Raw genomic sequence first — 25,525 nt, 5'->3', positions numbered from 1 at the left:
GAATGCAACGGACGGACAACCCCAAAACATAATGCCTTTGGCCATGGCTATCACCAGCGTGGAAGCATATGAAGTATTTACAGGTTGCACACAGGTAGCCACATTTCTCACTGCGTGTTCAATACCAGCTCTGAGGAGGTGTTTGTTTGACTTGTTTGGAACTTGATCTGAATTTCAGCTGCACCTGTATCTTTGAAAATAGAGCTATAACACTTAGTCGATTGCAATAAATATTTTATTGGCAACTACTTTCAGTCATGCATTACATTCAATTGAATATATTTCAGGTTTGGACTGTTGGTCAGTCGACACAAGATTTTTAATGACATTACCTTGTGCTGTAATATATAGTGAATAATTGATAATGAAAGCAATCATTGGTTGCAGCCCTATTTAAAAGTTCACCACCTTTATTGCCTCCAATACAGTGTTGATCAGTGAGGTTTGAGTAGGCTGTGAAGAACATAGAGAAAAAAGAAGCACTTGACAATTTTCACAGCTTTTCACACCTTGCTAATCCATGAAGAGAGTAAGCATGGCTGATGGCTTGTCAGTTTCAGAAAGTTGCAAATGTTGGTTGATGCAGACCTCCAAGTTAGAGGACTTCAAGGGTCCCAAATTTAGCACGTCATTCAAAACACACTCGTAAGAAACCTACCTAAGCCCAATGTGAGGATTGAAGAAAGGGACACAGACTGATCCATATAGGAAAGAAAATAATTACTGTGGGCCTTGGGGTGCACTGCTAGTTTAAAAAGCCTTGAAAAATTTTTTTAATCATCACATCATCGAATCTGATAATGTGAAAGTGTTGATCCACATGGGTCTTACACATATTGCCACACAGATGTAAGACCTGCAGCACTGAAATACAATAGTGCAACAGTGTTGCCCAGCAGTGTGTGGGACGACTCTGACTCTTTCTTAAATAGCTTATGCACCCTATCTCCCAAATGAAGAGAGAGGGTGTCTTTCTGTTTCATGGTGTTGCTACCAGTAGCCATTTATGTCTGTATGGGTTTGGAGCTAGCTACATTCACTGGTTTGGAGACAGACTCTTTCTGTCTAACAGGAAATGTCCATTGATAGAAAATTATACTGAATCAATAACTAAAACTAAGTTGGTTTTACTGGAAATAAAATTAAAATTAGGAAGACCATGTGAACCTAAAGCAACCAGAAGTCTCCCATGACCAGATTAGACTGAGTCTAATTTGGACCCTGTTACTAGGAACTGAGAGGACCTTTGACTGCCTGGTTTCACTCCCAGGGTGTCAAAAATGCAGCTTAGGTAGTGGCGCTGTGCATCAGATACTGAATGAGATGCACCCTTAAGCATCTGAATGAGATACACCAGGCTTCCTACCAACTCAGATGTAAACTTATCTGCGTCATTATTAGATGGTCAAAGTATCAAACGATGTATAAAGAGCGTGAAAGTCTGCTATGAACAGGTGTGAAGGGAGGTGAATAGTTCCAACAAGCACAGGACTTCAACCCAGGAGAATAGTGTTTGTGTGCTGTTGAGTTATTCTGTCACATCAGTCATTAGTCATGTGAGTCGGTTGTCGCTTGAGTCACGAACTGACATCAATCGCTTTTCTCTCCTAACCCTAACCGAGTAGTTTTGTTGTCTAAATCTAACTGCCTTCCCCCTAAGTCAAGATACGACTCAAAAGGCTTCGCCCAAAGCGTCAAAATATTTGACAATTAAGGATGAGATCACATTGCCTGCGAAGACATCTACTCCCGTTTCAGACTGCCTGAAAAAACACCACCTAGAGAATATACTGTATATTTGTGTTTTCTCAGGGTGAGATGCAGCCTCTAGCTGGTTATAAATATGGTGTGTAGCCACATGAATGTGAGCATTACTGGAAAAAATATGCACCTGTTTAATTGAGCCTCTGTGGATAAACAAATGTATTGGAGGAAACTATAGGTGTGTAGACACCTTGAAGAATCCTGTTCCCTGTTAGTTGCTATGTTAGTTGCTGTGTTTTTCCTGCTCCAGCTCCTACTTGTTGCCACGTGTCTTACGTAATCCAAATAGCACGGGCTGATGGTTGCACATGACCAAACCAATATATACAAAGTTGTTACGTGGACCGTATGGACAGAATATGTAGAGCACAGCAGGGTTTTTCTGTTGGAGTCTTTTAAAGCATTTTGATCAGACAAGCTGTTCTCTCTTCAAAAAGCCAGGCAGCTGAGGTCCCACGAGGCTTGTTAGAGTGGCATTTTTTATGTTTTTTTCCCGTCTTATACTTCTGGTGAGAGCTTCAGCATACTGTCAGATGACAACATGTGCAGTACAACTTGGGATTCCCATCTTATCAAGTCCCCCAACAAACCAACTCCTATTCCTTTCTACTGCTGTTGCCTTTTACACAGGTTTTATAAATATACATTATTTCTTCGTCACATGCAGTCACATCATTGTCACTCACTTGTGCTCCCTGTGCTGCACAAGCTGTAAAAGGGCAAGGTTCACTTCATCTCAGTGCTAGCCTTGTTTGCAAAGAAGAAGTGAATGTGGAGGGTTGTGTAATGAGCCTGATGTTAGTGAAGCAGAACATGCCCTGTAAATACACAACACAGTACACACAGTGCATAGCTCACAGGAACTTAAAATAGAACATTCTGCCCAGCTGAAAAGACATGCAATACAGATGGAGCTACTTGCTGTTTATGTCTGAGATCAAACTAAAATATACATAAAGATCGTGACGACCCCACTCTCAGAGTGAACGTAAAGGCTGTTACTATACAAGAGGAAACTAAAAAATTAACACACTCCCAGGGTATGCACAAGCACATAGAGCTTGTTTATCTATCTACATGTTACTTGCTGTTGTTGCTCGAGAGAAGAGGGAAATATTAAGTGACCAATTACTGCAGCAACCACTGTGAATCTAACGGCACACTTTTCATCACAACGCAGCAGGAGACCCAAATCTGTCAGAGGTTTGATGAGGGAAAGTGCAGTGGAAGATTTTGGGCTATTTGGAGATTACACACAGTGATATGCTGCTCCTCATCTCATGAACATTCTTGTGTGAGCCTTATTTTTGTTCAAACATTAACTTCAAAGTCCGTGACACGTTATTATGCTTTCTAAAAATCATTATTTATTTATTTTGGCCTGATATGTCTTTTATCTGAGAAGCTTTCAAGTTTGTAAAGGCGCGAACCTGACATTACATTTCTCTGTCTCTCTCTGTCTGTCTGCCTCTCTCTCTCTCTCGCTCTTTCTGCCTCTCTCTCACTACAGCATAACTTTATTTTTAGGTGAAACATTTAGGCCTGTCTTTTTGAGTATTCACATAGCCATCTTTTTCCTCTGGATGATAGTAGTTGGGTATTTATGCACCCCCTGTGCCTCATTATTAGGTTTTCGTTTTCCTCAGAGCACAAAAGTACACTCTCTGTTGCTATGTTGGGTTTTAATCCATGTTAATGTGTGTTATCAATCACCCTAAAACACACAAGTTCGTGAGCTTTCAGAGTGAAGTACAGTTTAGAGATGAGACTCCCACTTCACATGGGGGATGAGTGCCTGTTAGCTAAGAGACTGCATCTCATATCTGGGGCTGCTGATGGGCTCGCATCCAAATACTGATCAGTATTCAGCTGCCATGAGCCCTGTGCCTAATTGATGCTCCCTTTGACTGTCATCATAATAAATTGGGTTTCATTCACTTTTGATGACATTAGAGTTTCACTCAGAAGCCCCGCAGTGCTCCATTAGGATATGAGCCCATGTTGGGAGATTTAGAGCCTATGATCTAATGATCATCTCTGGCACAGAGAGTTGAATTGCATGCATTGTAATTGTCAATGAGTTAAGAGTGACAGTCTGAGGAAATGAACTAAATGGATGGAAAATGTCTAGTACAGCATGTGTCAGAGGTGGAGTTATGAATATCACAAGACCAAGCCCATTCTTGTATGGCTGTAAACCAGGGCTACACCTTCAGAGGGCCCACCACCAATGACTTTCATTGTGTGTAGACCTTTTCTGTACCTTTCCTGTTCAGCATGTGATGTGATGTGCTGTTCTCTCCCAGTATGCTTATGATACTTAAACTAGGGATGGGCATGAGTATTCGAATATTCCGTTGGACATCACTTTTTTCTAAGCTTATAGTGTCATCACAACCTCTCCCATGTGAACAGGACTTTTATAATTTTTTCACTATTTGAAGTGGGTTAAATGTTATTTCATTGTAGAGCATGCAGTGTAATGTTACTGCTTTGCTCAGTGCCTCATTGGACTGCTGTCGCTCTCTCTTTGTTTATTATGAGATTGCTGCGGAAGTGTGAGCTCCACACCGGGCAACACTTGATGAGTGTCCACCTGCACAAACACACAGTGAGAGGGCGAACTTTTAGTATCATAAGGCTAATATTACCCAATGGTTATTAACAGGACGGAGTAAAGCTGTTTCCTTGACGCTGTGAGTTTGGTGGAGTTAAATGTTAGTCATTGTTGCTGTGTTAGCTTGTGCTAACCCGGCAGATGTTGAACTGACCATGAGGACAGCACCTTGGAGACGGTCCTTCCATTCTGCGTCTAACCAAGGTAACATTAATGACAGAAAGTTTCCTGAATTCTGTTATGTTAACTATGATAGTTGCATGTCAACAATAATTTAATGCAGATACTTTAAGTTACTATGGAAGTTACTAAAAACTCCCATCCCTAACTTAACCACAGCGTATCTGCCCATACTGAGTACTGATCCAGTGCCAGAGCTCTCTTTCCACAAATGTAAAATCTGTGTACTGTGCTACATGAAACTTATTGGGATCATTTTTGTAAAAGGTAACATGAGGCCAAGGATTATTGTGGTTTATGCTGAACAACTGGGTTTTATAATGACAGTGACAAAGAAATGGTATTTAATGTGAACTAATCACATCTGTCTGCCTAATAAAGTTTATATTGGCCATAACAAAAGTCTATCCCCACTACACATGTATAAAGACAAAAATAAACCACTTAGTAAAAATTAACCTGTCACTAAAACATGCACACAAGCAATGACTAGCATGAGGGAAGATACTGTTTTTCTACAGCTGAAACGGATAAAAAAAAAAAAATCTGTAGGTCAAAAGCAGTTTAACTTACTGGAAATATCACAGGAATATTATCTACTGTTAAGAGTTTACTGTTCATAATTTAAATAAAAGTGCATTATGTGTTGACTATTATTGGCCTTCAGTGCCAGCTATAACCTCAGGCTCTGACTAAATTTAATGTTGGGCTGCACAATGCTGATTTAAATTTTATGTGTTGTACTTAATATGGACAGGCTGTAAGAAGGAAATACAATGCCATGAACATTACTTCTAGTTTTATTGCCCTGGAAGCTTTTATAAAAGCTCCTCATTTACACTGATTTTATTCATTTATTTATTTTCAAAAATGGTGAGTGGAGATAAAAGCTTGATTCAAAGGTCCTACTTTGCAGTCAAAATGTAGCTTATCATATGGTATACTTTAGATCAGGGGTCTTCAGTGTTCTTCTGGCAAAGGACCGCTTGGCTCAAAGATAGATGGGACAGGGACCTCCTCATATATATCTTGTATGAAATTGAGTTGCACTGGAGATAGTTAGATAGAGATAGATACTGGAGATTCTCTGAAAATGTTTGGGTTTTCTCTCATTTGCCCTTGTCAGCAGCAGTCGTAGCATGGCTAGGTTCCTTATTCTCACCCTCTACCTTTTATCAGGATTTGTGTTAGAGTCTCTTGCTTAAAAAGTAACAAACAATCCATTGTGGTTCGCAAAACTGTCTGTTTTGGAATAATAACACAGCTAACTGGCAAAATATGTTTCAGTAGTACATAAATGTAGGCTAACTTGTTCACGCCATTATGAATAGATGCTGCACAGTGATTTGGGGTTAGCCAGCTCACATCATTGCACAAGGATTTAAGGGTAACAGTTAGCCTATCATTAATGCTGTGTACTATAGGTTAAATGTTTTTTTTAAGTAATAGTACAATTTATCTTTGTTAATGAATTTTCAAACATATTTTAATGTTTTTTTAAAAAAAACTTAAATTAAATAAATTATCAAACAATCATTAAGCAGACCCCCTGCAGTAACTCTTAGGACCTCGTAGGGGTAGTGGACCCTTTGTTGAAGACCCAGGTTAGTAAATATTTAAAATCAAAACACAATTGAAGCTCAGTAATATTATAGAACTTACCCAGTTAAAGTAACAAGTTTAATGTCAATTAATCATTTTGGTAACATATTACACAACTGCCCATAAAAGTCACAGCCAAATGTCTGCAGTATTTTTTCCACTATCTGCTCCAAACAGGGACAGCCCAGGCGCCTTTCCATTACTAACTGATGAAGCTCTGTAAGGATAATAACTGCTTATTCATTTGTGCTGTATCACCAAGAGTTCAGAGCTGCAGAACTACACATAAATTTGACTGATGAACAGAGGTTCTCCTTTGGTTTATATAATCAGTCACCTGAATAAATATTCCAGATCAGATATTCTAAATAAAGCTCAGAGGCAGCAACATGTTTTGGTCTGGTGGCTTGATGTTGCTGGGGAGACATTTACGTCACAGAAGATAGGGGGAAGAGTGTAACATCCAATAATTAGCATCCACAATGTATTGTACAGGAAATGAATACAACTAATCTAAGAGGGAGAAAAACACAGCAGGGTTGCCATAGAGCTTGTTGTGGAGAGTTTGGCCTATACAGCAACATAATGGGCTATTGTGCAGTGCAGCCACCTTGCTGCATGGGTGGTCTGTTTCTGTTTTTGACTTGGTAATGGTTTGTTAGCTTAACACAAACAGAAGATGAGAGAAGAGGTGTAATCAAACTTACATCTGCGGCCAGCTTGCCATGTTTCTACCTGCTGAGAGCCGTCATGCTGATGGAAACCATTCTGCCTCTTGCTTCATTTTGTCTCACACCCTTAATTCATCATCAATTTGGATCACAAAGGCTGAGTTGGAAATAATAGAGGTATTTGTCTGACAGTCTCTCCTGATCTAACCAGCATAATAACTCTGATTAGCTTTTTTTTATATGCAACTTCCACAATACTTGGTAGAAATGACATATGCTTTACTGCTACAGCCTCATTTCAGCTTGAATAAGCACCTAATATCAAAACTATAAAGGTGATGAGGAAAGAATTCTGATACATTTTGACCATATATAGACAGAGTGAAGGGGGTCATTAAAACATGTCTAAACACCCCAGTGATTTGTATCATCCAGCAGCTGAAATGAGAGTCTATTCTTGACCAAATTGGGCAGTTCTTTCCTCAGTATTTTTTTTTGCTTGGCAGTAAATATATGCATGCATAGAGAGACAGCTAATTAGACAGCTACTGGAGTTTAATAAGTTGAATTCATTACACAATCAAGGTCTCAAAGACAGCTGGGGGATGGACATTTTTGGAGCCCCATTTAATATAATGTAGATTCAAGTGATGCAGTATGAATGAATCCTGCTTACTTGATGCTACATGTAAGACTGGGTATTTAAGGTGTTGTATCTTTTGATAAAACCTTTTGTTAGACAACAGTAAAAGCTGCTTAGTTTCTGTTTAGTTCGACTAGCACTGAAATGCATAGCTTATTTGATTATTGGATTAGTTGACAAAAAAATAATCATCAACAAATACAATGATTTGAGCTCCTTAAATGTAAAGAATTGCCCGCCTTTTCTTTGTTTTAATATCAAACCAATGTATAGCCATGTCAGGGTTTCCCACACATTCATTTATTTAATAATAATAATAATAATTCATTTTATTTATGGGTGCCAGCAGGATACTCAAGGTCACTTTACAGATACAACAATAATAAAACAACAAAATACCAGGACATAAGAAAACAATACATAATAAAAAGCTAAAAATAAGTACATGGTCAGCAACAATGGTCGCACACAATAGGCAAGTCTAAAAAGGTGTATTTTGAGATTTGAAAGTGGGGAGAGTCAATATCACAGATGGTCTGTGGGAGAGAGTTCCAGACACGAAGGCCTGCACGGCTAAAAGCTCTGAAAATGGGCAGGAGGTGTAATGAGGAGCATGGAAAAGGGTGGGTGTGTACGGATGAAGGAGGGCAGAGAGGTATGGAGGTGCAAGGTTATGGAGAGCCTTGAAGGTGAGGAGAATCCTATAACTTTTGCGGTATTTCACAGGGAGCCAGTGATGTTGTTGAAGGTCGGGGGTCATCTGTCTGTCTAAGGGGTTCTGGTAATGATGAGGGCAGCACAGTTCTGAACCAACTGAAGTTTATGAAGAAGCTTGAGCAGAAGACCAGAGGGGAGAGAGTTACAGTAATCAATGCGGGAGGTGACCGGAGCGTTGGCGAGGATGGCAGTGTTGTTGGGTGAGAGATGGGCTGAGACAAACAAATTGCGATATGCAGACAGAGGGATATTGCACTCTTGACTTGGAGGGAGGCAGGAACTATGGAGTTGTGTATTTATGGCGGCCCACCCCGATTGAAACATCTGCCATCATGTACTGATTTTATGTTTTGAGAGCTGGACCATTCATTCGGAGGGCTATTGGAATATATTTACTGCTCGGATATTGATTGCACCACACTCACGTGCATACTCCGGGCACAGACGGAGCAGCAAAATGCCAGGGGCAGTAAAAGTGAAACTTAACAGTTCATTGCGCTTGTTCTAAAAGTCTAAAACTCATGAAGAGTTCCACCTGCGTCGTGTTCACGGACCTGCAAAAACGGCCAAATTTAGAGAGGGGACACAAAATGAGAAAAAAGATTTTTTTTTTTTTTTTTTTTTAAAGGGATGTTTGTTGATCCTCTCCCAAATAGCCCTTTACATCTCCACCCTCTTGTCCAAATATGGTCACTTTTTGGCCATTGGTAGCCCACAAACTAATGGGTGATGCCAAATTGGCTTTGTCTACTTCTTTTGAGTCTATTTACAGAGCAAGTAATTTGAAAATGCCACTTTGAGCATTTGGAAAACTGTTCCTGATATTTTGAAGACCTAATTCATTGATTCTAAAAGTAGTTGTTTGATTAATTGATCATGATAATAAGCTTAAGTTGCAGCCCTTTTTTGGATTTGCGTTTGCTGTCCCTGAGCAGAATCTCTGCTAGTCAGGGTTTTGCTTTGATCAGGCGACTCAGAGGATTGGGTGTTATTGAGTTTGACTGCTAAATGTCACTGCAATACAGTAACTGTCGCCGTTAAGTCACTTTCAAGGCGCCTGAAAGCCTTCTAGGAATTGTTCCACAGCAGCCCCCAACACTCGCAGCTCCATCAAGGTTTGAGCTGCCTGCAGGCTACACAGAGACCTCATCTGTCAACGCATCAGTGCTTTGGCACTCAAATTCAGTTTTCTTTGGTAGTGGGACTGTGACTCATGCAGAATAACAGGACTTGTTTTGGCTCCGGGGTTTGGGAGACATATCCCGTCGACTATTTGGTGTCTGTGATGCAGACAGACAGGACAGTATCTCCCAGACACAAGCCAGCATTGTTTGTTTGGATTTGCTTTAACACCCCACTCTAGGCTCAGTTGGTTTCTCTTGGAAACGTTCCCCATCATCATCCGCCTGACCCTGGATTTAAAATAGCTTCTACCCGCAGAAAAATAGCCTGGTGGGAATTTCAAAAATGAAGAAAGAGAATTTCATGACATGGGACAGCAATGCATGACAAAAATGCAGCTTAAAACACAGCAGTTTGTGAATTTTGTTGTCTCCCCCATGGCATGCATTAATATTCTAGGTTTACACAGACCACCCTGGTTGTGGTGCAACACTACACCAAAGCTGGCTATTTGCAAAACTATAATATCATGATCCACCAGTTATCTCACAGTATTTAATAATCCAACAATAAACGAGCCTGAAATAATAAAAAACACAAATGTTGAAATATTGTTTGTGGTTTGGTGTATGGTTACAAACTGGTCACATGGTTATTCTTACTGTGATTAAAATTTAAACAAAGTGGTCCTTTAACTTTTTCCTTATAGGCAAGTGGGGTTGGGCAGCGTTTACATGTGAACCAAGGCCAGTAATGTTCTGTTACCTGGAGTTCAGTACCGGTACCTAATGGAACTTTTTTTCTGTGCTTTACTTTCTCTGTAATATCAAAAAAATTTCTGAGCAAGCTGCAAGGGCACCAAAGTAATCCTTCTCCTCGCTTTTCTGATCACGCATAGGGCTGATCTTCTCTCTGTGTCTGTCTGTCTGCCTCTCTAGCAGTCATATTAGGCTATTACCGAGAGAGAAAATAGACCAGAACCACCAGGTATATTGGTATTTTGGCATCCTGGAAAGTCAACAGAGTGACCGTAAAGCTTAATGGCCTCCTAGCATTGGAGATTTCACCTTCTTTCCGAAGTTGAGCTCGGCAGCTCTGCGCCATTGCCAGGCTTGGTGCTCTGTGACTCTCTTTCCAGCCTCAGGGCATTTTCAGCTCATCTGCCTCTTGTCTAAACCTGAAGTTTTCACACAGATGCACTCTCAGGTACAACATTTTGGCACCAATAGATTAAAATTAAATGACACTCGGTAGTACCGATGTAATTTGGTTGGTACCCGTAAAAGAAAAGAAATGAGTTTAGAACCCAGTCTTGAAAAGAAATGACTAAACCAATAAAGATCTTTCTTGGATTAGAAATCAATTGCACTTTTGCTACAGTTTACCTGGCAAAATCGTAGATAAACTTATGGCACAGGAGGAATATGTTTTTTAAAATACAAATGATGGCATTAAATGATGGCTGCATGCAAACCCTCCAACAAAGGACAAATGGACTGCAATTAACTGTTGGAAGAAACTGACATTTACCTTAAGACTATGCAATGATATACTAGGGCTGCATGATTAATAAAAAAGAAATAAAACATCACATTCTCCATTTACATTTATGCAATCTTATTTCTATATGAGGACGATTCACTCACTCCAATTTCCCTATGCATTCGTAAGTAACCTATTACATTGGAAGACCCTGTTCCAATGTAATAGACTCTGAGTATTAGAGCTCTTTTTAAGTGGGTGCTATGCAAACAAGCTAGTGAGCAAGCATGTTCCAGTGTTTCCCAATGAAGATGTCCTAACTTGCTCCGTTACTCAGCGGACAGGCAAAGCAGTGTCTTGCTTCTTTGAAAAGCTGCTCACCCTGGCTCTTTTTTGGTGAAGCTTTGCACACCTTGAACCAGTTTTCAGAGCAACAGCATGCTGTTGCTTATACTTGCTAAGGGCTCAATAGGCTCCCTCATTGCTGTTGTTGCTTTTAGTATATCTTTGCACTTTTTCACGCTCCATCCACTGGGGTACACTTGCTCTGTATGTTAGAAGAGGGGTCATGTTGTCCATGTTAAATAATGGCAACTGAAAATGTCAACAAACTTTTCAGTGTGTCAGATCCAAAAGTGCCTCAGTGAGCAAAGAGTAGGGTGTGAGTTTACCCTAAGATAACCCTTCTGAACAATAGTCTGTCTTAAGAGGTTTAACACCCCAGAAAAAATCCCATGCAACCTATAAAGCCTAAAAATAGCCGTGACAGAAACACTGGAAAGACCTGGAGAGCTCTCAAACACCCTGAGGTCCTTGGGGTCACCGAGGGCAGCAGTCACACTGTACTACCCAGAATACCTCAGAAGAGAATGGATAATACTCCACACTGCTCCACATCCAAACGCTAATGGTGTTTTGGCAGCCTGTGTATATGGCCTGTTTGAAAAACCTTACAATGCAAGGAACTGTTTGTGGGTCGTTCCAGCAATCATTACTGGAAGTGTTGGTTGACTGGCCGTTGTAGTGGGATTGCACCTCATTAATGAGGCTGTCCTGGTTCTGACCCAGTGAGTGAACTCAACTCTGGTTTGCATAAGTTGGGCATATCTCCTGTGAATAATAACTTGCTATTATGTCCTGAAATTCTCCCCAAACGCCAATGAGTTCAACCCTAAGCTCTAATATTATAAATGTGTGTAAATGCTCTGAAGTCTCCACTAAAAAGGTTCAATTGAGTTTTTTGTGACAGTGGAATTACTTTTTTTTTTTTTTACAATCAAAATGAACAATAGCGGAGTTACCTGCTGTTATTCACTGATAATATGTGGACGTGATTATCGCATCTACTTAAATTATTAGTCATTATTGGAGAGGGGGATTAATGTGAGCCATTACATTACATGGTGAATCAAAAAATTACAGTCATTTGAGCCCATAATGACTCATGGATTATAGTGAGTCTTTAAATAACACATTTTCTCTCTCAGCATGGTGAGCACATATACTGTATGTTAAGTTCTACAATATAGAGACATCTTCACACACAAATATACATAACAATTGGGTTTACCCCCATTTAATGAGGATTTTCTGTGTTATGATAGTACGTGAAGCAGCAGGCTCAGTGGGAGCTTACTTAAGAGAAAAAAGGCCCAACCTCCCACAGACACACACAGCTTTATAATGCTTTTCCTGCCTCGTACCAGCGACAGCGTTACTGATTCTTCTGTTTTAACGATGAGGTCCACCAACACTGAAAGGAGAAAAGAGAAATAATGCTTTGTTTTGAGGGAGGACAACGAACCCCAGAGATTTGTACATAATTACTACTATCTCAGAAGCCCAATCTGTACAGTGCAGTCTGTGTGACCCTTTCACAGGAGGGTGTGTTGTTTCAGCTTTTGATACAAGAAATAATGCAGTCAGATGCTATGTCCTATAAAAGGTTGCTGTGAAACCTGCACTTTATGCAGCTTTTAGTACGTTTTAGGAATGGATGTAAAAAGAGAACTGGATACAGAGTTGATACAGCAGTGTTTCCCAATAAATGTCTCTTACCATGCAAGTCTATGGAAAAACTCTTTTTGGACCACAGGGCATCATGTGACGGTGTAGTTACAATGTTTGGCCACTGCGAAAACTGGTGTCAAAGCCTGGCGCACATCCAGAGGGCCTTGTTTATGCTAATTTTTTAGCTGTTTCAATTCACTTTCACCCATAGGGCTGAATACTGGATTCGATACCTTAAAGATATCCATGGAATAACCTACTGTTAAATAGTTATATTAGTAGTATAGTATAGCAGTAGTAGTTAAGATCCTTTTTGGGCCCTGGTATAGAAAAAAATGACTTTGTATGGTTTTCCTTGTTGCCAATAACTGTGAAGGTTCCAAATTTAATGCAAAGTGTGATTGGTAGCATCAGCTACAGCCCATAAAGTCTGTGGTATGGTCGAGCTGAGCATGATGTACTGAATGCTCAAATTTGACCAGCCACTGAATAGATTGCCGTTGTTTTTTTGGCTGGTGAGTGAAGCAAATCTGCCAGCTACTTGCATTTTTTACCAGCATTTGGTGCTTGTGGCAATTCGGCTTTTTCACCAAAATGTTCAGAAGTATGGCTGTACTTGCCTGGAGGCATTTTACACAATTGAATGCTTCCTTTCACATGATGTGCATTGAATGAAGTAGAAATAAAGTAGTTAAATTAAATACTCTGTTTAAACAACAGCCAGCCATAATCTCACGTGGGCAGCTTTTTTCAATAAAAAACAACAATTACTAAAAACCAATTGTAAAACACCTGCTCAGCATCAAACAGCACACGATTAAGTTAGCAACTAGCTGGTGAACACAGTGGAGCCATTAGCAGCTACAGAGGTAGATATTTTCCTCAGGAGAAGACCAAAAACTGAGCTAAAAATATTATTATTAATTATTGGGTTATTGGGTTGTTTTTATTTTAGGTTATTTTGACATACTGTTCCAGAAGATCAAGAATGAACTTCCTTTTCCCATTGTTTATCGATCGAGGAAAAACTGCCATACACCCAAGTCTGTCTGAGTTTGACACAAAGAGATGTTTTTAATCACTGAAATCAGGTCATTTAAAGGTAAAAGCAAACATTCTAAATGCCCATCCAGATGCTTCTTCAGTCCTCTTGCCATTTCTTGTTGACACTGTAGATGCATTTAAGCTGCTACCTTGACATGCTCCTTTTATCTGGTGATAAAAGCTTTTTCTCCATGTTGCACGGCTCAGCTCAAGTGACAAGGGCTCTGCTGCAGCTCCGGCACTGTAATCGACAGTCAGCGTCTGACACTGACGTTTAACCCTTCGTCCACTCCCCATGCATCTTTGCTGTCACTCGCATCTGCTCTCTTCCTGCAACACCTCAGTAATTTAGGTCAGACTGACATATATGTGGCTTTATATGGAAGTTGTTGAGAACAGAAAATTCCAGCTAGGTTACTCCGTTGCGGAGGGATGAAGCTCATTTAGAGATTGTTCTGATGTTGTCCTGCTTTATTTTGTACCATCTGTAATGTGGTGTTAGTAAAAGCACTAGATTTACTTGATATTCATAGATTTTTATGTCCTTTACACATACAGAACATAAGGTACTGTACTGTATGCATATTTTATTTGTGGGTTAAAGCACCAGTAGGAAGGGATATGAAAATTTCATGTCGTGATTATTCTGGCCAAAATAATTACAATTCAGAATTAATTAATCAATTCAAGATATGCATTTGAGTCTAAAAATGGCTCTAAAATATACTTCATCCCATAATAGAAATGCACCCTGATCATCTTACTGTTAATGTTTTTGTGTTTTTCATGTGATCCGTGATAAAATCATATTTTGTCATTCTTGTAAAACTCTCTAAATGAGGAGATGGACAACAGATTAATTCAGTGCCTTTACAAAGTAATGCGTTTGTGTAGTCAAAATAAAATTGTGTAGTCCATTTTCTTTAGTCACTGGAAGTTAATGCTTATTTGCCATAATGGCACATTTGAGGTTATACTCTACTATAATTCTGAAGTAAATATTACACTTTTTACTTTTTTTAATTCATCTGACAGCTGTAAGATTTTACATAGAAAACATATGAGGTAATGAAACAAGGTGCATTACAATGGATAACACCAGTCATTAAAACTGACTATACTTCAACCATGCTTACATGTTATTAGTATTAATATTAATCCAAAAATATAACATATATTTAATATTTGACACTTGGAGGGAATCATTCTGTGCAATGCTTAGTTTTGACACTTTTGGTAATCCTTCTAATGGTACATCCGTGCTTTTACTCATACAAAACTTTGTCTGTATTTTAACATTGTCATATTACTGTGAGTAAATGATTTGTGTATTTCTTCCACCAGTGGTTAATTCTGTGAGATTCTTTATGTGGCATCAGAAAAAGCAGAGTTCATAACTTAGCAGTTAGAGTGGTGGCCGACATTTCTTGTTACAGTCCTGTAATTTTTCCCTTGAACCATAGATAACTTAGATTAAATGTGGATAATTGTTAAATTTACTTCTGAGACAAAAATATTTTTTTTTACTTAAATGCAACAAAAAAAGGACATTGTGTCCCCTCATTACAATTCACAGTTGAAGTGGAGGCTGTGTGGAATAGAAACACCAAATAATGAGAATTGACACGGAGTGGGGTCATGCATAAAGATTTAAATGTCGATATGTCAATATTATGGTCATTCTCTGAGCGTTTTCTCTTTTTCATAATCACCTTTTGGAACAGACCCCTGACCTTCTTCCCTCAAATAAGATTTTTTCAGAACTGATTACATTAAAAAGAGTACAATATACAAATGGACTTTATCTTTTATGCATGGAAACAAACAAATAAGCATAGATACAAATTTGCATAATGGGCTCAACATCTGATTCCCCAAAGTATTAACATTTTCCTCTCATAAATGATCATTCATGTGTGATTGAACAGTTTTCACCTAGGCCAATACTACAAAAGCCTCAAAGGAGTCTGAATCGATGTAATTTTTCTACCCTTCTGTGTTGACCAGACACACGCACAAACACACACAGAAACGCACACACACACAGAGCAAACAGTGCATTAATATTCAAAACAGCCAATGGGTAAACCTGTGTATGAATTTCAACAGCTTGTTCGTTATTTGATTATTCCTTCAGCCTCTCATTTCAGTAGCTGCACAAAAGGAGGAAATGCCTTTCTGACGCAAAAAAAAAAAAAAAAATCCTCACCACTACAGCAACAAAGCTCAAAGCAATGTACATACACACATTGAGAGGGAAATAAATGCACTCCGACATATTGACATTTAGATTGTGTGAAAACATTAAATGGGCTGTTTTATCAGCTGCAAAAAAGCTGAGAGTTTTGACTTGTGTGGCTGTTACTGAAGTGTTACAGTACACCCAAAGGGGTCAGGATGCAAAGATGCATGCGGAGCAGGCTACTGATATGAGTATTGACAGTATAATGGCACAAAGTGCTAGCTGGCTTTCTGCCTCCGGCGTCTAATGGTTACAGCATTGAAATACATGAAACCACATGGAGGGAGGGCGAGTGTTTACAGCTGATGAGTAGGGACAATGTGTGTGTGTGTGTGTGTGTGTGTGTGTGTGTGTTTGTGGCCTCTAGATTATCATCTGTTAGGTGGAATCTGATACGAACGAGAAACCAGCATCAAAGGCAACGTCAGTGTTTCATCATAAACTTGCTTCTGTCAGCCTTTCCTTCACACCCACATGAACACACACTTGTATTCTCACCCACACAGCTGTAAACACATGAATACTTTAAACACTCTTTCTAACTCTTTCTTTCTAACAAGTGCATAGAGAATAGCACAAATTAAAACACGCATATAAAAAACACACATACTGTACTTCCACCCACACAAACATACAGAGCCAAGCCACGGGCAGGGGAACTCAGTGTGAACCCTGAGGAGAGAGATATCACGATGACAGACCAGATTAACCAAATGAATGCAGAGTTTTCTGCACCACAGATCAGAAAACAAGACACTTCTGTGCACACTGAGCGACTAACATGCTGCTGTTTATTTTGGGTCGGAGAATGTCATTATTTGGCTGCCATTGCTGCTGTTGATGTTATTAATCAGTTATACTCTCAGTTGGAAACTGTTCAATATGATTTTTTGGGCGGGTGAGTGGGGAATGAGAGGATCCAGCGCGCTCGAAAAGTCAGATAAAAGCCTTTGTTTTGTTTAGATGTGCAAACTGGTGTGTCTCCATGCTGCAGCTTTTTGCTGATTTTTTTTTTAAAAACACAACCAAAGGATAAAACTCCAAAGAGCATACAACCCTACAATCAACATTAGAAGACATATATCACTGTCCTCAGAGGCTTTCACACTGGCAGTTTATTCTGAATCTTGAAACATGAGGATTTTGAGTATTAAATCGGCCTTTAACTATCCACAATCGGTTGAACTCTAATACTTATCGTGGTAACATCATTACCATTGCATTCGTACATTGTTAGCAGAGAAACAGACATGGTTAAAATACCACACAGATGAGTAAAGATGCTTAAGATTAATGCTTAATGATTGTTTGTAGTTTGTGCTGTTACTCGAATAGGTGATGAGTTTTCTCTGTTTCATATGATGGTTAACTGAATATCTTAGGCTTTAGACAAAACAAGCTTCAGCTTCATCGATAATGAAAATAATTTGTTTCAGCTAGGGATGCACATTATTGGATGTTTTGCCAATATCCGATATGCTGATATTTTTGGACTCATTTTGGCCAATTGCTGATGCCAGTAATGATATATATACGTACATTTTTAATTGCAGAGAACGTCAAGTCTCTCCTGTCATGGAATTAACATATTACGTCTACTTTTATCATGATGGCCCACTTGTGGATGCAGATGTTAAAAACATTGCTTTTCAAAATATACACATTCATTGGGCAAAACCATAAAACTACCTGAATTTAAGTTACATGTAAAACATGCCATATTGGTTTTTATGTAACAAATTTTAAACAAAAATGTAAAATTCCTCCCACAGTAACAGGCTTGAATGATGCTCTCCCGCTGACAATTCTTACAATAGGCATAATCAAAGTCTCCTTGTTGGCCTGTCATGTTGGCAGGAAAGTTCATTTTGTTCTGATGGTGATGTTTCATTTTTAAACTGTTATCTACCAATACTGATGACGTGCTGATATTATTGTTCATGTCTTGTTTCAGCCCTGATGATAACTTCTTTCATTAAGGGTGTTTTGGAAAATTAATACTATTGTCTTAAGTTCTTTGTGGTCTGTATATGTGGTTTTGCTCCATCAGCTTTGCTCTTGTGGCCCCATCCACCTGTAGATTGTTCTCAATTTTACTTATGAAGGTCATACAGGTGCCAATGTAGTGTGCAAGCTGCACTTTGATAAGAGAAGCAAATTGGCCGTAAGTCAGAACAGCAATAAATGCTTAAGCAAACATACTTAGTGAATGGTTAGAGGGATGGGCGATGCAATTAAACTGACTCAAGCAAATCCAGTGTGAAAATAGCCTTAGTTGTTTGTTCAATAATTCATTTTAACCTGTCTGCTCCTTGTGGCCATTAAGAGATATAGCAGAGATGCACTTTTATTTTTCTTTGCAAATTCAAAATATATGTATCTGTTTCAGATTTCAGGGGGATGGAAAGCAAAAAGAAAAATTTCATATAAGAGTGTTTACTGAGCTAAAAAATAATAGATTGTGAAATGCTTTGTGAAACTGTTGTGTAGCTGTAATAATGTGTCAGGTTCCAGTAGTTTTCAATTTTTCCTCACGGCACATTAAACTTAGTACTAGGATGGTAGGCAATAAACTATGTGTTATTATATTGCATTGGAGAAAAGTAGGAATATACAGTTACGTGTCTGACAACAGCATCCAGTCAAAACTGTCTTCTGTTTGTGTGATAAACTGGGGACAGTAGACTCTGAAATACAGTTTCGGCTTGTGCTTTCTCCTTAATAACCTACTCTGTCTGCGCTCTGATACATCTAGATATACCGCTGGATTATGATGTGTGCAGTGACAGAAAATGCCGCTCCGCTCAGTATAGCTGAGAGGTTGTTTTTTTTTCTGACTCATCTGAACCATGATAAGAACCACCATCCATGAGATGACGATACCAGAGTTGTATTAATTTCAGCTCCTCGCCTCTGACTTTTATGTTTAAGACTCAGGCACCAAAAACTCATCCTCTGCCAAAAGATTGTCTGCATCTGGTGCCGCCAGCTACTCTGTAGTTATGACACCAGTTTGATCATCTGTTCTGAATTTGAAATGCTCCTCACTCAAAATGTTTCACCTTGAGGGCTTCTGCCAAGCCACTGGTCACGACACCTCTCCCTGCTCCACCTCCCCTGGTGTGAGTGTGAGTGTCTCTGCCTTTATGCGTGCATGTGTGTATTGGTGCATATGCCTGGCAGGGAAATGCCAGTGTGTATACTATGCGTGCGAGTCGATGTGTGCACCACTCAGACATTAACACCCTCTCAATGTCAATGACTCCTAGTCGGGAAAGTCAGCGAGCCACTGATGGACTCACTGTAACTGGCCCTGTGAAGCAGCACTGGGTGTGTGAGAGACAAGGTGACACAGGAAACAGCCCTGTGCTAATGACTGATGGCCAGAACCAGCTGTCCTGACCTCACTCATGTTCGGTCACTGCTGCGGAGCTGACTGAGATTATGAGACAAAAACATAGAGTCCAGACTAAACACTAAAGTGAGGACGGTCACTGCACTAATCTGCTGCTGAATGATCCATCTTCAAAGCAAATTCTCAACTTTAAGGGTCATTCTATAAACACATGCTGCTGAATATAGACCAACACTTTACTGTCACTGAAATGAATGGACAGCAAGGCTTAGGCTTATGCAATATCTCTCCTTTTGTGTCAAAACACACACAGTTCAGAATAATTGTCCACCTGTGTTTACACTGAGAGCACCATGCTCTCCGTTTCTCATCCTTTTCTTTAATATATTTTTCATCAAATTGCCCTCCTTACCCAACAGGGAATTTTTGAAAAACTTCGCTGTTCATCAGCTTGCGTCAGAGGCCTTTGTTCCCAGGAGCCAGAGGCCAACCTCAGCGTCTCCAGGCACACTTATCTTAACCATGCTGAAAAACAGCTGCAAGAAAGCTTTGTGACAAATGGCAGGATAGGTCTTTATTGGTTTCAAGGAGAAATTGTCAAGCACATGTTGTAAATATATACAGCTTGAACAAAGGCAGATTCCTTAGGGAGCTCATTCACCACATACACAACTGCTCATCCATTCATTATAGAAATTACACAATGGCTCATCACAATATGGATCACAATACAGGCTGTGATGTTTTTATGAATTTCCCTTTGTCTGTGAACAATTTCTTCCACTTGTGGTAATTAAACATGAGGGCTCACCTGGAGACTCACTCCCTCCAATTCACACCCAGGAGATGTATTATCCATGTGCCTGCATGAACACACCATCCAATTGCACGCACAGCACACTAACACACTTTCTATGTGCTTGCAGCACACACACTTGGAGCGATGTTCACTGTCATGCAAAATTATAAAAGCTCACAACTGCTGCCCCTGGGCCAGTTTTCACACAGACACGCAGGCGAGAGCGGGAATTTTCACAGAGGAGCAGGCTTTTGTGTGAATGAACAAAGGGAATCTCCTTCCTCCTCTGCTCCTCTCTCCCCCTAAATCCTATCATGTGCCACCATGCCGTCTCCCACACGCCTGTTTCCAAGTTACCGGCAGCGTTGGCTGCCAATTCCGCTTAATTGCCTCCTGTGTAAAGTGACGGCTGACGAGAGCGAGCTGTCCTCGCCTTTTCCTGCAGCTCACTCGCTGCTCACCAAAGGAGAGACTCCACCTGAGAACAATACTGTGGACCTTTGGGAAATTACACAGTTGTGTTGACCCAGAGTGAAACTTCAGCAACCAACCTAGGGACTTAGTGTATGAAAAAGAAATGTAACTATGGGACTTTTAATTTGGACAACTATTTTCAATTTAGAAAACTGCTCTGTGAGGACATTTAATATGAACCTTAATAGACACTCGGGGATGAAAGCACATGAATATAAAAAGCTTTGAATAGGAAATGTCTTGCTAGAGATAAAGTAAAGAACATGGAATAAAACAATGACAGCAGGCGGTGCTTGTTTTAATGATAGGTCGCTTTCCTCACTCACCTTTGCTCGAGCCTGGAGAAAAAGAAAAAGGTCTTTTTGCTGACTCCCGCCCGCAGAAATCACCACCCTGTTGCTCCTTGTTTCCTCTTCCTTTGTTGCGCCTTCCTCACAAATACATCCTCCTCATCCTCAGGAGTGGGGCTGGAATTAACAGCTCATGAGGGAAGCCAGGCGGAAGAGAAAGAAAACACACCAGAGAAGAAAAGAAACACTTCTCTTCTCGCCCCTAAGTCCGCTTTGGCAGTGTATCCCCATCCGTCAGAGCACAGCGACTGAGAGTGTGAGAGAGAGAGAGAGCGAGGGAGAAAGAGAGAGAGAGAGAGAGGGAGGGAGAGAGAGAGAGATGAAACGATACTGAGTAAGTGGGCGAGTGAGTGAGAAAGTGAGAGAGGGAGGGAGAGAGGGAGAGAGAGCTTGTGTGTATGCACTGGAGGGTGATCCTCTCTACTATGAGCTCCTGTTTATCTCCCTGTCTGTCTCCTCTGCATGCATTCCTTCCCGACAGAAGCCACAAGGTCAGTTGCTTTTACAGTAACAAGACTTGCTTCCCTCTTGAGGGAAGAGACTTCCTGTTAGCTCTCTGCTCAACTTCCCTCATGAGTGAAATCACCCTGCGTTTTAATGCCTTTTAAATCCCCACTGTCTCTCTCACGCAAACACAATTTAGCTCTCTATTCCTGTCTCTTTATTAGCATCCTTGTGATAGTTAGTCTTATCTTGTCTCTTCCAACACTGCCTGTCCAGAGGACAAGGAAGTGCTGCAATTTCATTTTGGATACACACTGTACAAACAAACAAACAAACAAACAAACAGGAGCAGCATCGTGTCAAACGCACAAATTAACTGATGGGCACTGTATGAGCAGAAAAATGCATGGCTTGTACACATAGGACAAAGATTAAATTCATGCAGCACATCAGTCACATAATCATCTGATTCTTACCTGTTCTGGAAAAATTTGACAAATGGATGCTAAATAAAATGGGGGAAAAAAGCAGAATAGTATTTGTATTAACATATCTATGGATGCAATAGTACCGATAAGGAAAACATATTTGTTTGTAAAATCTTTGGGTTTGGACTGTTGATTCCAAAAAACAGCAATCTGAACATCTGGACTATATATCAGTAAATCGAGGAAATGTCAGAATAATCACTGATGAAAATAATTATTAGTTGCAGCCAAGGGGGTTTGTTTCATTTTAATATTGGGAGTGACACATATGTAACTGTGGCGGCAACAACTTAGAGCATTCATTTTTGCTCCTCTTTGTTCCTTTTTTGTGTAAATATATGGTGTTAATGTCTTAAATTGTGTAAAAAAATCACTTCAGGGTAGAAATGAACATGTAATAAATTCTGAGTGGCACATTCCTCCTGCATTCCCACTCTATAATCTACACTATGATTGCAGCCCTATTTGCATTCTGAAACAATTAGTTAATCGATTAGCCTTTTGCCAGAAAAAAATCCAGCAAATTCATTGATTTAAGTAATTTGTGAAGTAAAAATGCAAAATTGTTGTTGCTTTCAGCATCTCAAATGAAACATTTGAATGGTTTTATGTTTAACATCACTGAAAATGAAACAGAGCGGTATGGTGGTGTAGTGGTTAGCATTGTTGACTCATAGAAAGCGGGTTTCAGGTTCAAACCCACCAGCTGGCTGCCGCCCTACTGTGTGGAGTTTGCATGTTTTCCCCATGTTAGCGAGGGTTTTCTCCGAGTTCTGCAGCTTTTTCCCACAGTCCAAAGACATTTAGGTTAGATCAGTTAACAACTCTAAATTGCCTCTAGGTGTAAATATTAGCATGAATGGTTGTACCGGCCTCTTGCCTAATGTCAGCTGGGATAAGGCCCCCATGACCCTTAACAGGATAATGTAAGCAGTTACAGACAATCAATGAAAGAAAGATGTCTAAAGATGTCGTTTATGGACTAGGTGGTCTTTCATTTCTTTTTCAGTTTTATCAGAATCAATTGACTGCATAAAAAGATTGATTGATGAGGTAAATTATCACTATACGCTGTTGTATTGCATTTTCCTGTAAACATTTGTTGCCAGGGCAGTTGCTGATTAAGAGTGCCAACAAAGAACAGACTGGCTTGCTTCAGGCCACTATGGGAATTGTGGCACTTTATGGCCACCTCCCAGCTGTGTTCATCAACACTTTCAGTGCTTACCGTAGATCAGAATTAAATTAAAGCTGTCCAAATCATTGTTAAAACTATGCAAACGTTGTCTGAAAGCTCGGCTTTTTGTGAGTGAACAAGTGGCAACTGTTGGTTTTGTAACATTTACAGGCGTAAAGACAAACCAGTATTGTCACTGGTGACTTGGTCTTGCAAGTGTCAGCACAGCTTGTGTGTATGGGACATGCTGTAACTGTGATACTCTGCCTTTCTTCACTGCTCCACTGATTCCTGATGTTACATGGCAGCCAGAGAGCTTAAGTGTCTCCCCTGAGCATGCTGCATGCTTGGGTCAATATACGCATGAAGTGGTGGATCAATCGGGTCACAGACATCACTGAAAGGTGATTCAGGGGCCAACCTGACAGCTTCCTCAATTATGTTGATAAAGTGTCAAAATGACATGAATGACAACCCATTCTCAGTCACACCACTGATGAAGTGATAGAGAACCTCTCCAGAGTGGGGAAATGAAGGGTATGAACATATGGCCATGTCATATTGACGCTGCACGTTCGCCCGCTGACCGGGCGAGCAAGAGGTGCTCCTGTGGAGCACCATGGGTATTGTGCTGTCTTGGCTGGCGGGTGATGCTCTGGGACACATGGCCACATGCAGCAGGAAGAGGGAGCTCTGATTAAGGCCAGTTTCTGTCAAAGGGATGATGGGCCGACAGGGAGGCCCGAGGCAGGTTGTGTGGGATTGGGCTGTATGATGATCAGCCAGGAGGAAGTATGCACAGCAGTGATATAATGAGTGTGTGTTTGTGTGTTTTGACTTAGTGAGTGTTTGGAGAAAAGAACTAACTACACATAGCCAGTCATTTCCGATCCAGCACAATCATCCACAGGCCATCATTTGTGCTGTTCTCTCTTTGTGACCAACCTTAAATACAAACACTTATCAAGAGTAAAGCAATCTTAAATCAGTTTTCAGTAAATCATATTTTATTTGGACTGCATGTGAACCAAAAATTATGAATGTGAATATAAACATGAAACCATCACAAAAACCAAAATAGATGATTTCATTTGTCACAGAAAAGAGCTGTGATTTAATTATTGCCAGGATTGCTGTTTTATATGGAACACTCACCCACAGTGCCAGATAGTAAATATTACACATTTCTCTTATAACTCCTATGAAATATTGAGTGGTTTGAAATGTACTCAGGAAATGAGGTCATGATAAATGAATGCAAAGCAGGGAAGCTGTGTGGATTGTTCGCTGGCGGCACTTAGTCACAAGATAATGCTCCTGATGACTGTATATCAGACACCAAGTACAGTGTTGCCTTTCCTACTGTGAACAGATCAGCCATTTCTTGCAGTTGCTAGACAAAGGTGGGAGTTTAACCCCCAGGTACTTTCCAATCCACGGGTGCAGTTGCCAGAAAAAAAATGCTGTGTATGTTTCTGAAAACCAGGGAAAGTTAAATTTGTAAGTTTTATACATGTCATCAAGATTTCTAAAGTTATGTAGTTCTGATTGTATGTGTATGAGCTGACTTTGTCAATGTGAGGTGAAAGGGATGGTGGATGGCGTGATCGCTGTTTGAGATGGCAGCCAAGCTGCAGACTGCAGCAGACCACTCTTTGCCACCAACAAACAAACAAACAAAAAAAAGCATTTTTGGTGAAACATGGGCTGCATTTCCAGCATTAAATGTGCCACCCAAAGCTGGTGTTTTTTAGCAAGACGTTTGCAGCATTTTTAGCAGTGATTGTGACACCCAAAGTGGGTGTATTTCAGCAAGACATTGGTGGCATTTACAGATGCAATTATGCCGTGCAAAGCAGGTGTTTTTTAGCAAGACGTGCTGCATTTTTAGCCATGACTGTGGCAAAAGAGCAGGTGCTTTCTAGCATACATTGGCAGAATTCACAGCTGTAATTGTGCCACCAAAGGCTGGTGCTCTTTAATGAGAAATTGGCAGCATTTCTGGCTGTGATTGTGCAAAAAACAGGGTGTTGGTTTTTTTTTTTTGTTTGTTTTTTTTTAGAGACAGTGACGGCATTTCCAGGCATGATTATGCTAAAAATAAGTAGTTGTTTTTCAGTAAGATACTGGTGGCATTTCCAGCTGTGATTGTTGTGGTCAAAATTGTTGGTGTTTTTAGCGGACATTTACAGCCATGATTGTGCAACCCAAAGCAGTTGTTTTTAAACGAGACATCGGCTGCACTTACAGCTGTGATTGTGCCATAAAAACAGATGTTTAAGGTCAGAACATGACCATTCCCCAACCATAACCAAGTGGTTTATGTGAATGTAAAGAAATGTAA

General features: G+C 40.1%; 1 protein-coding gene across 3 annotated transcripts in view; it reads right to left on the bottom strand.

Moving 5' to 3' along the window:
- shisal1b (shisa like 1b) overlaps nucleotides 1-21,320 on the bottom strand; it is a 45,046-nt gene extending 23,726 nt beyond the window's left edge. For 2 of the 3 annotated variants that reach the window (XM_042496678.1, XM_042496675.1), the window contains exon 1: nucleotides 21,049-21,320. The gene's annotated coding sequence lies outside the window, so the exon portion shown is untranslated. Of the gene's footprint in view, nucleotides 1-12,501; nucleotides 12,521-21,048 lie in introns of those variants that run through there. The other variant, XM_042496676.1, reaches the window with a different exon arrangement.
- Nucleotides 21,321-25,525: the final 4,205 nt, after the last annotated feature.

This window comes from Plectropomus leopardus, chromosome 11 (assembly GCF_008729295.1).
Source record: "Plectropomus leopardus isolate mb chromosome 11, YSFRI_Pleo_2.0, whole genome shotgun sequence".
Taxonomy (NCBI): domain Eukaryota; kingdom Metazoa; phylum Chordata; class Actinopteri; order Perciformes; family Serranidae; genus Plectropomus; species Plectropomus leopardus.
The sequence above is the reverse complement of the archived record's forward strand: the minus strand, read 5'-3'. Positions and strand labels throughout refer to the sequence as shown.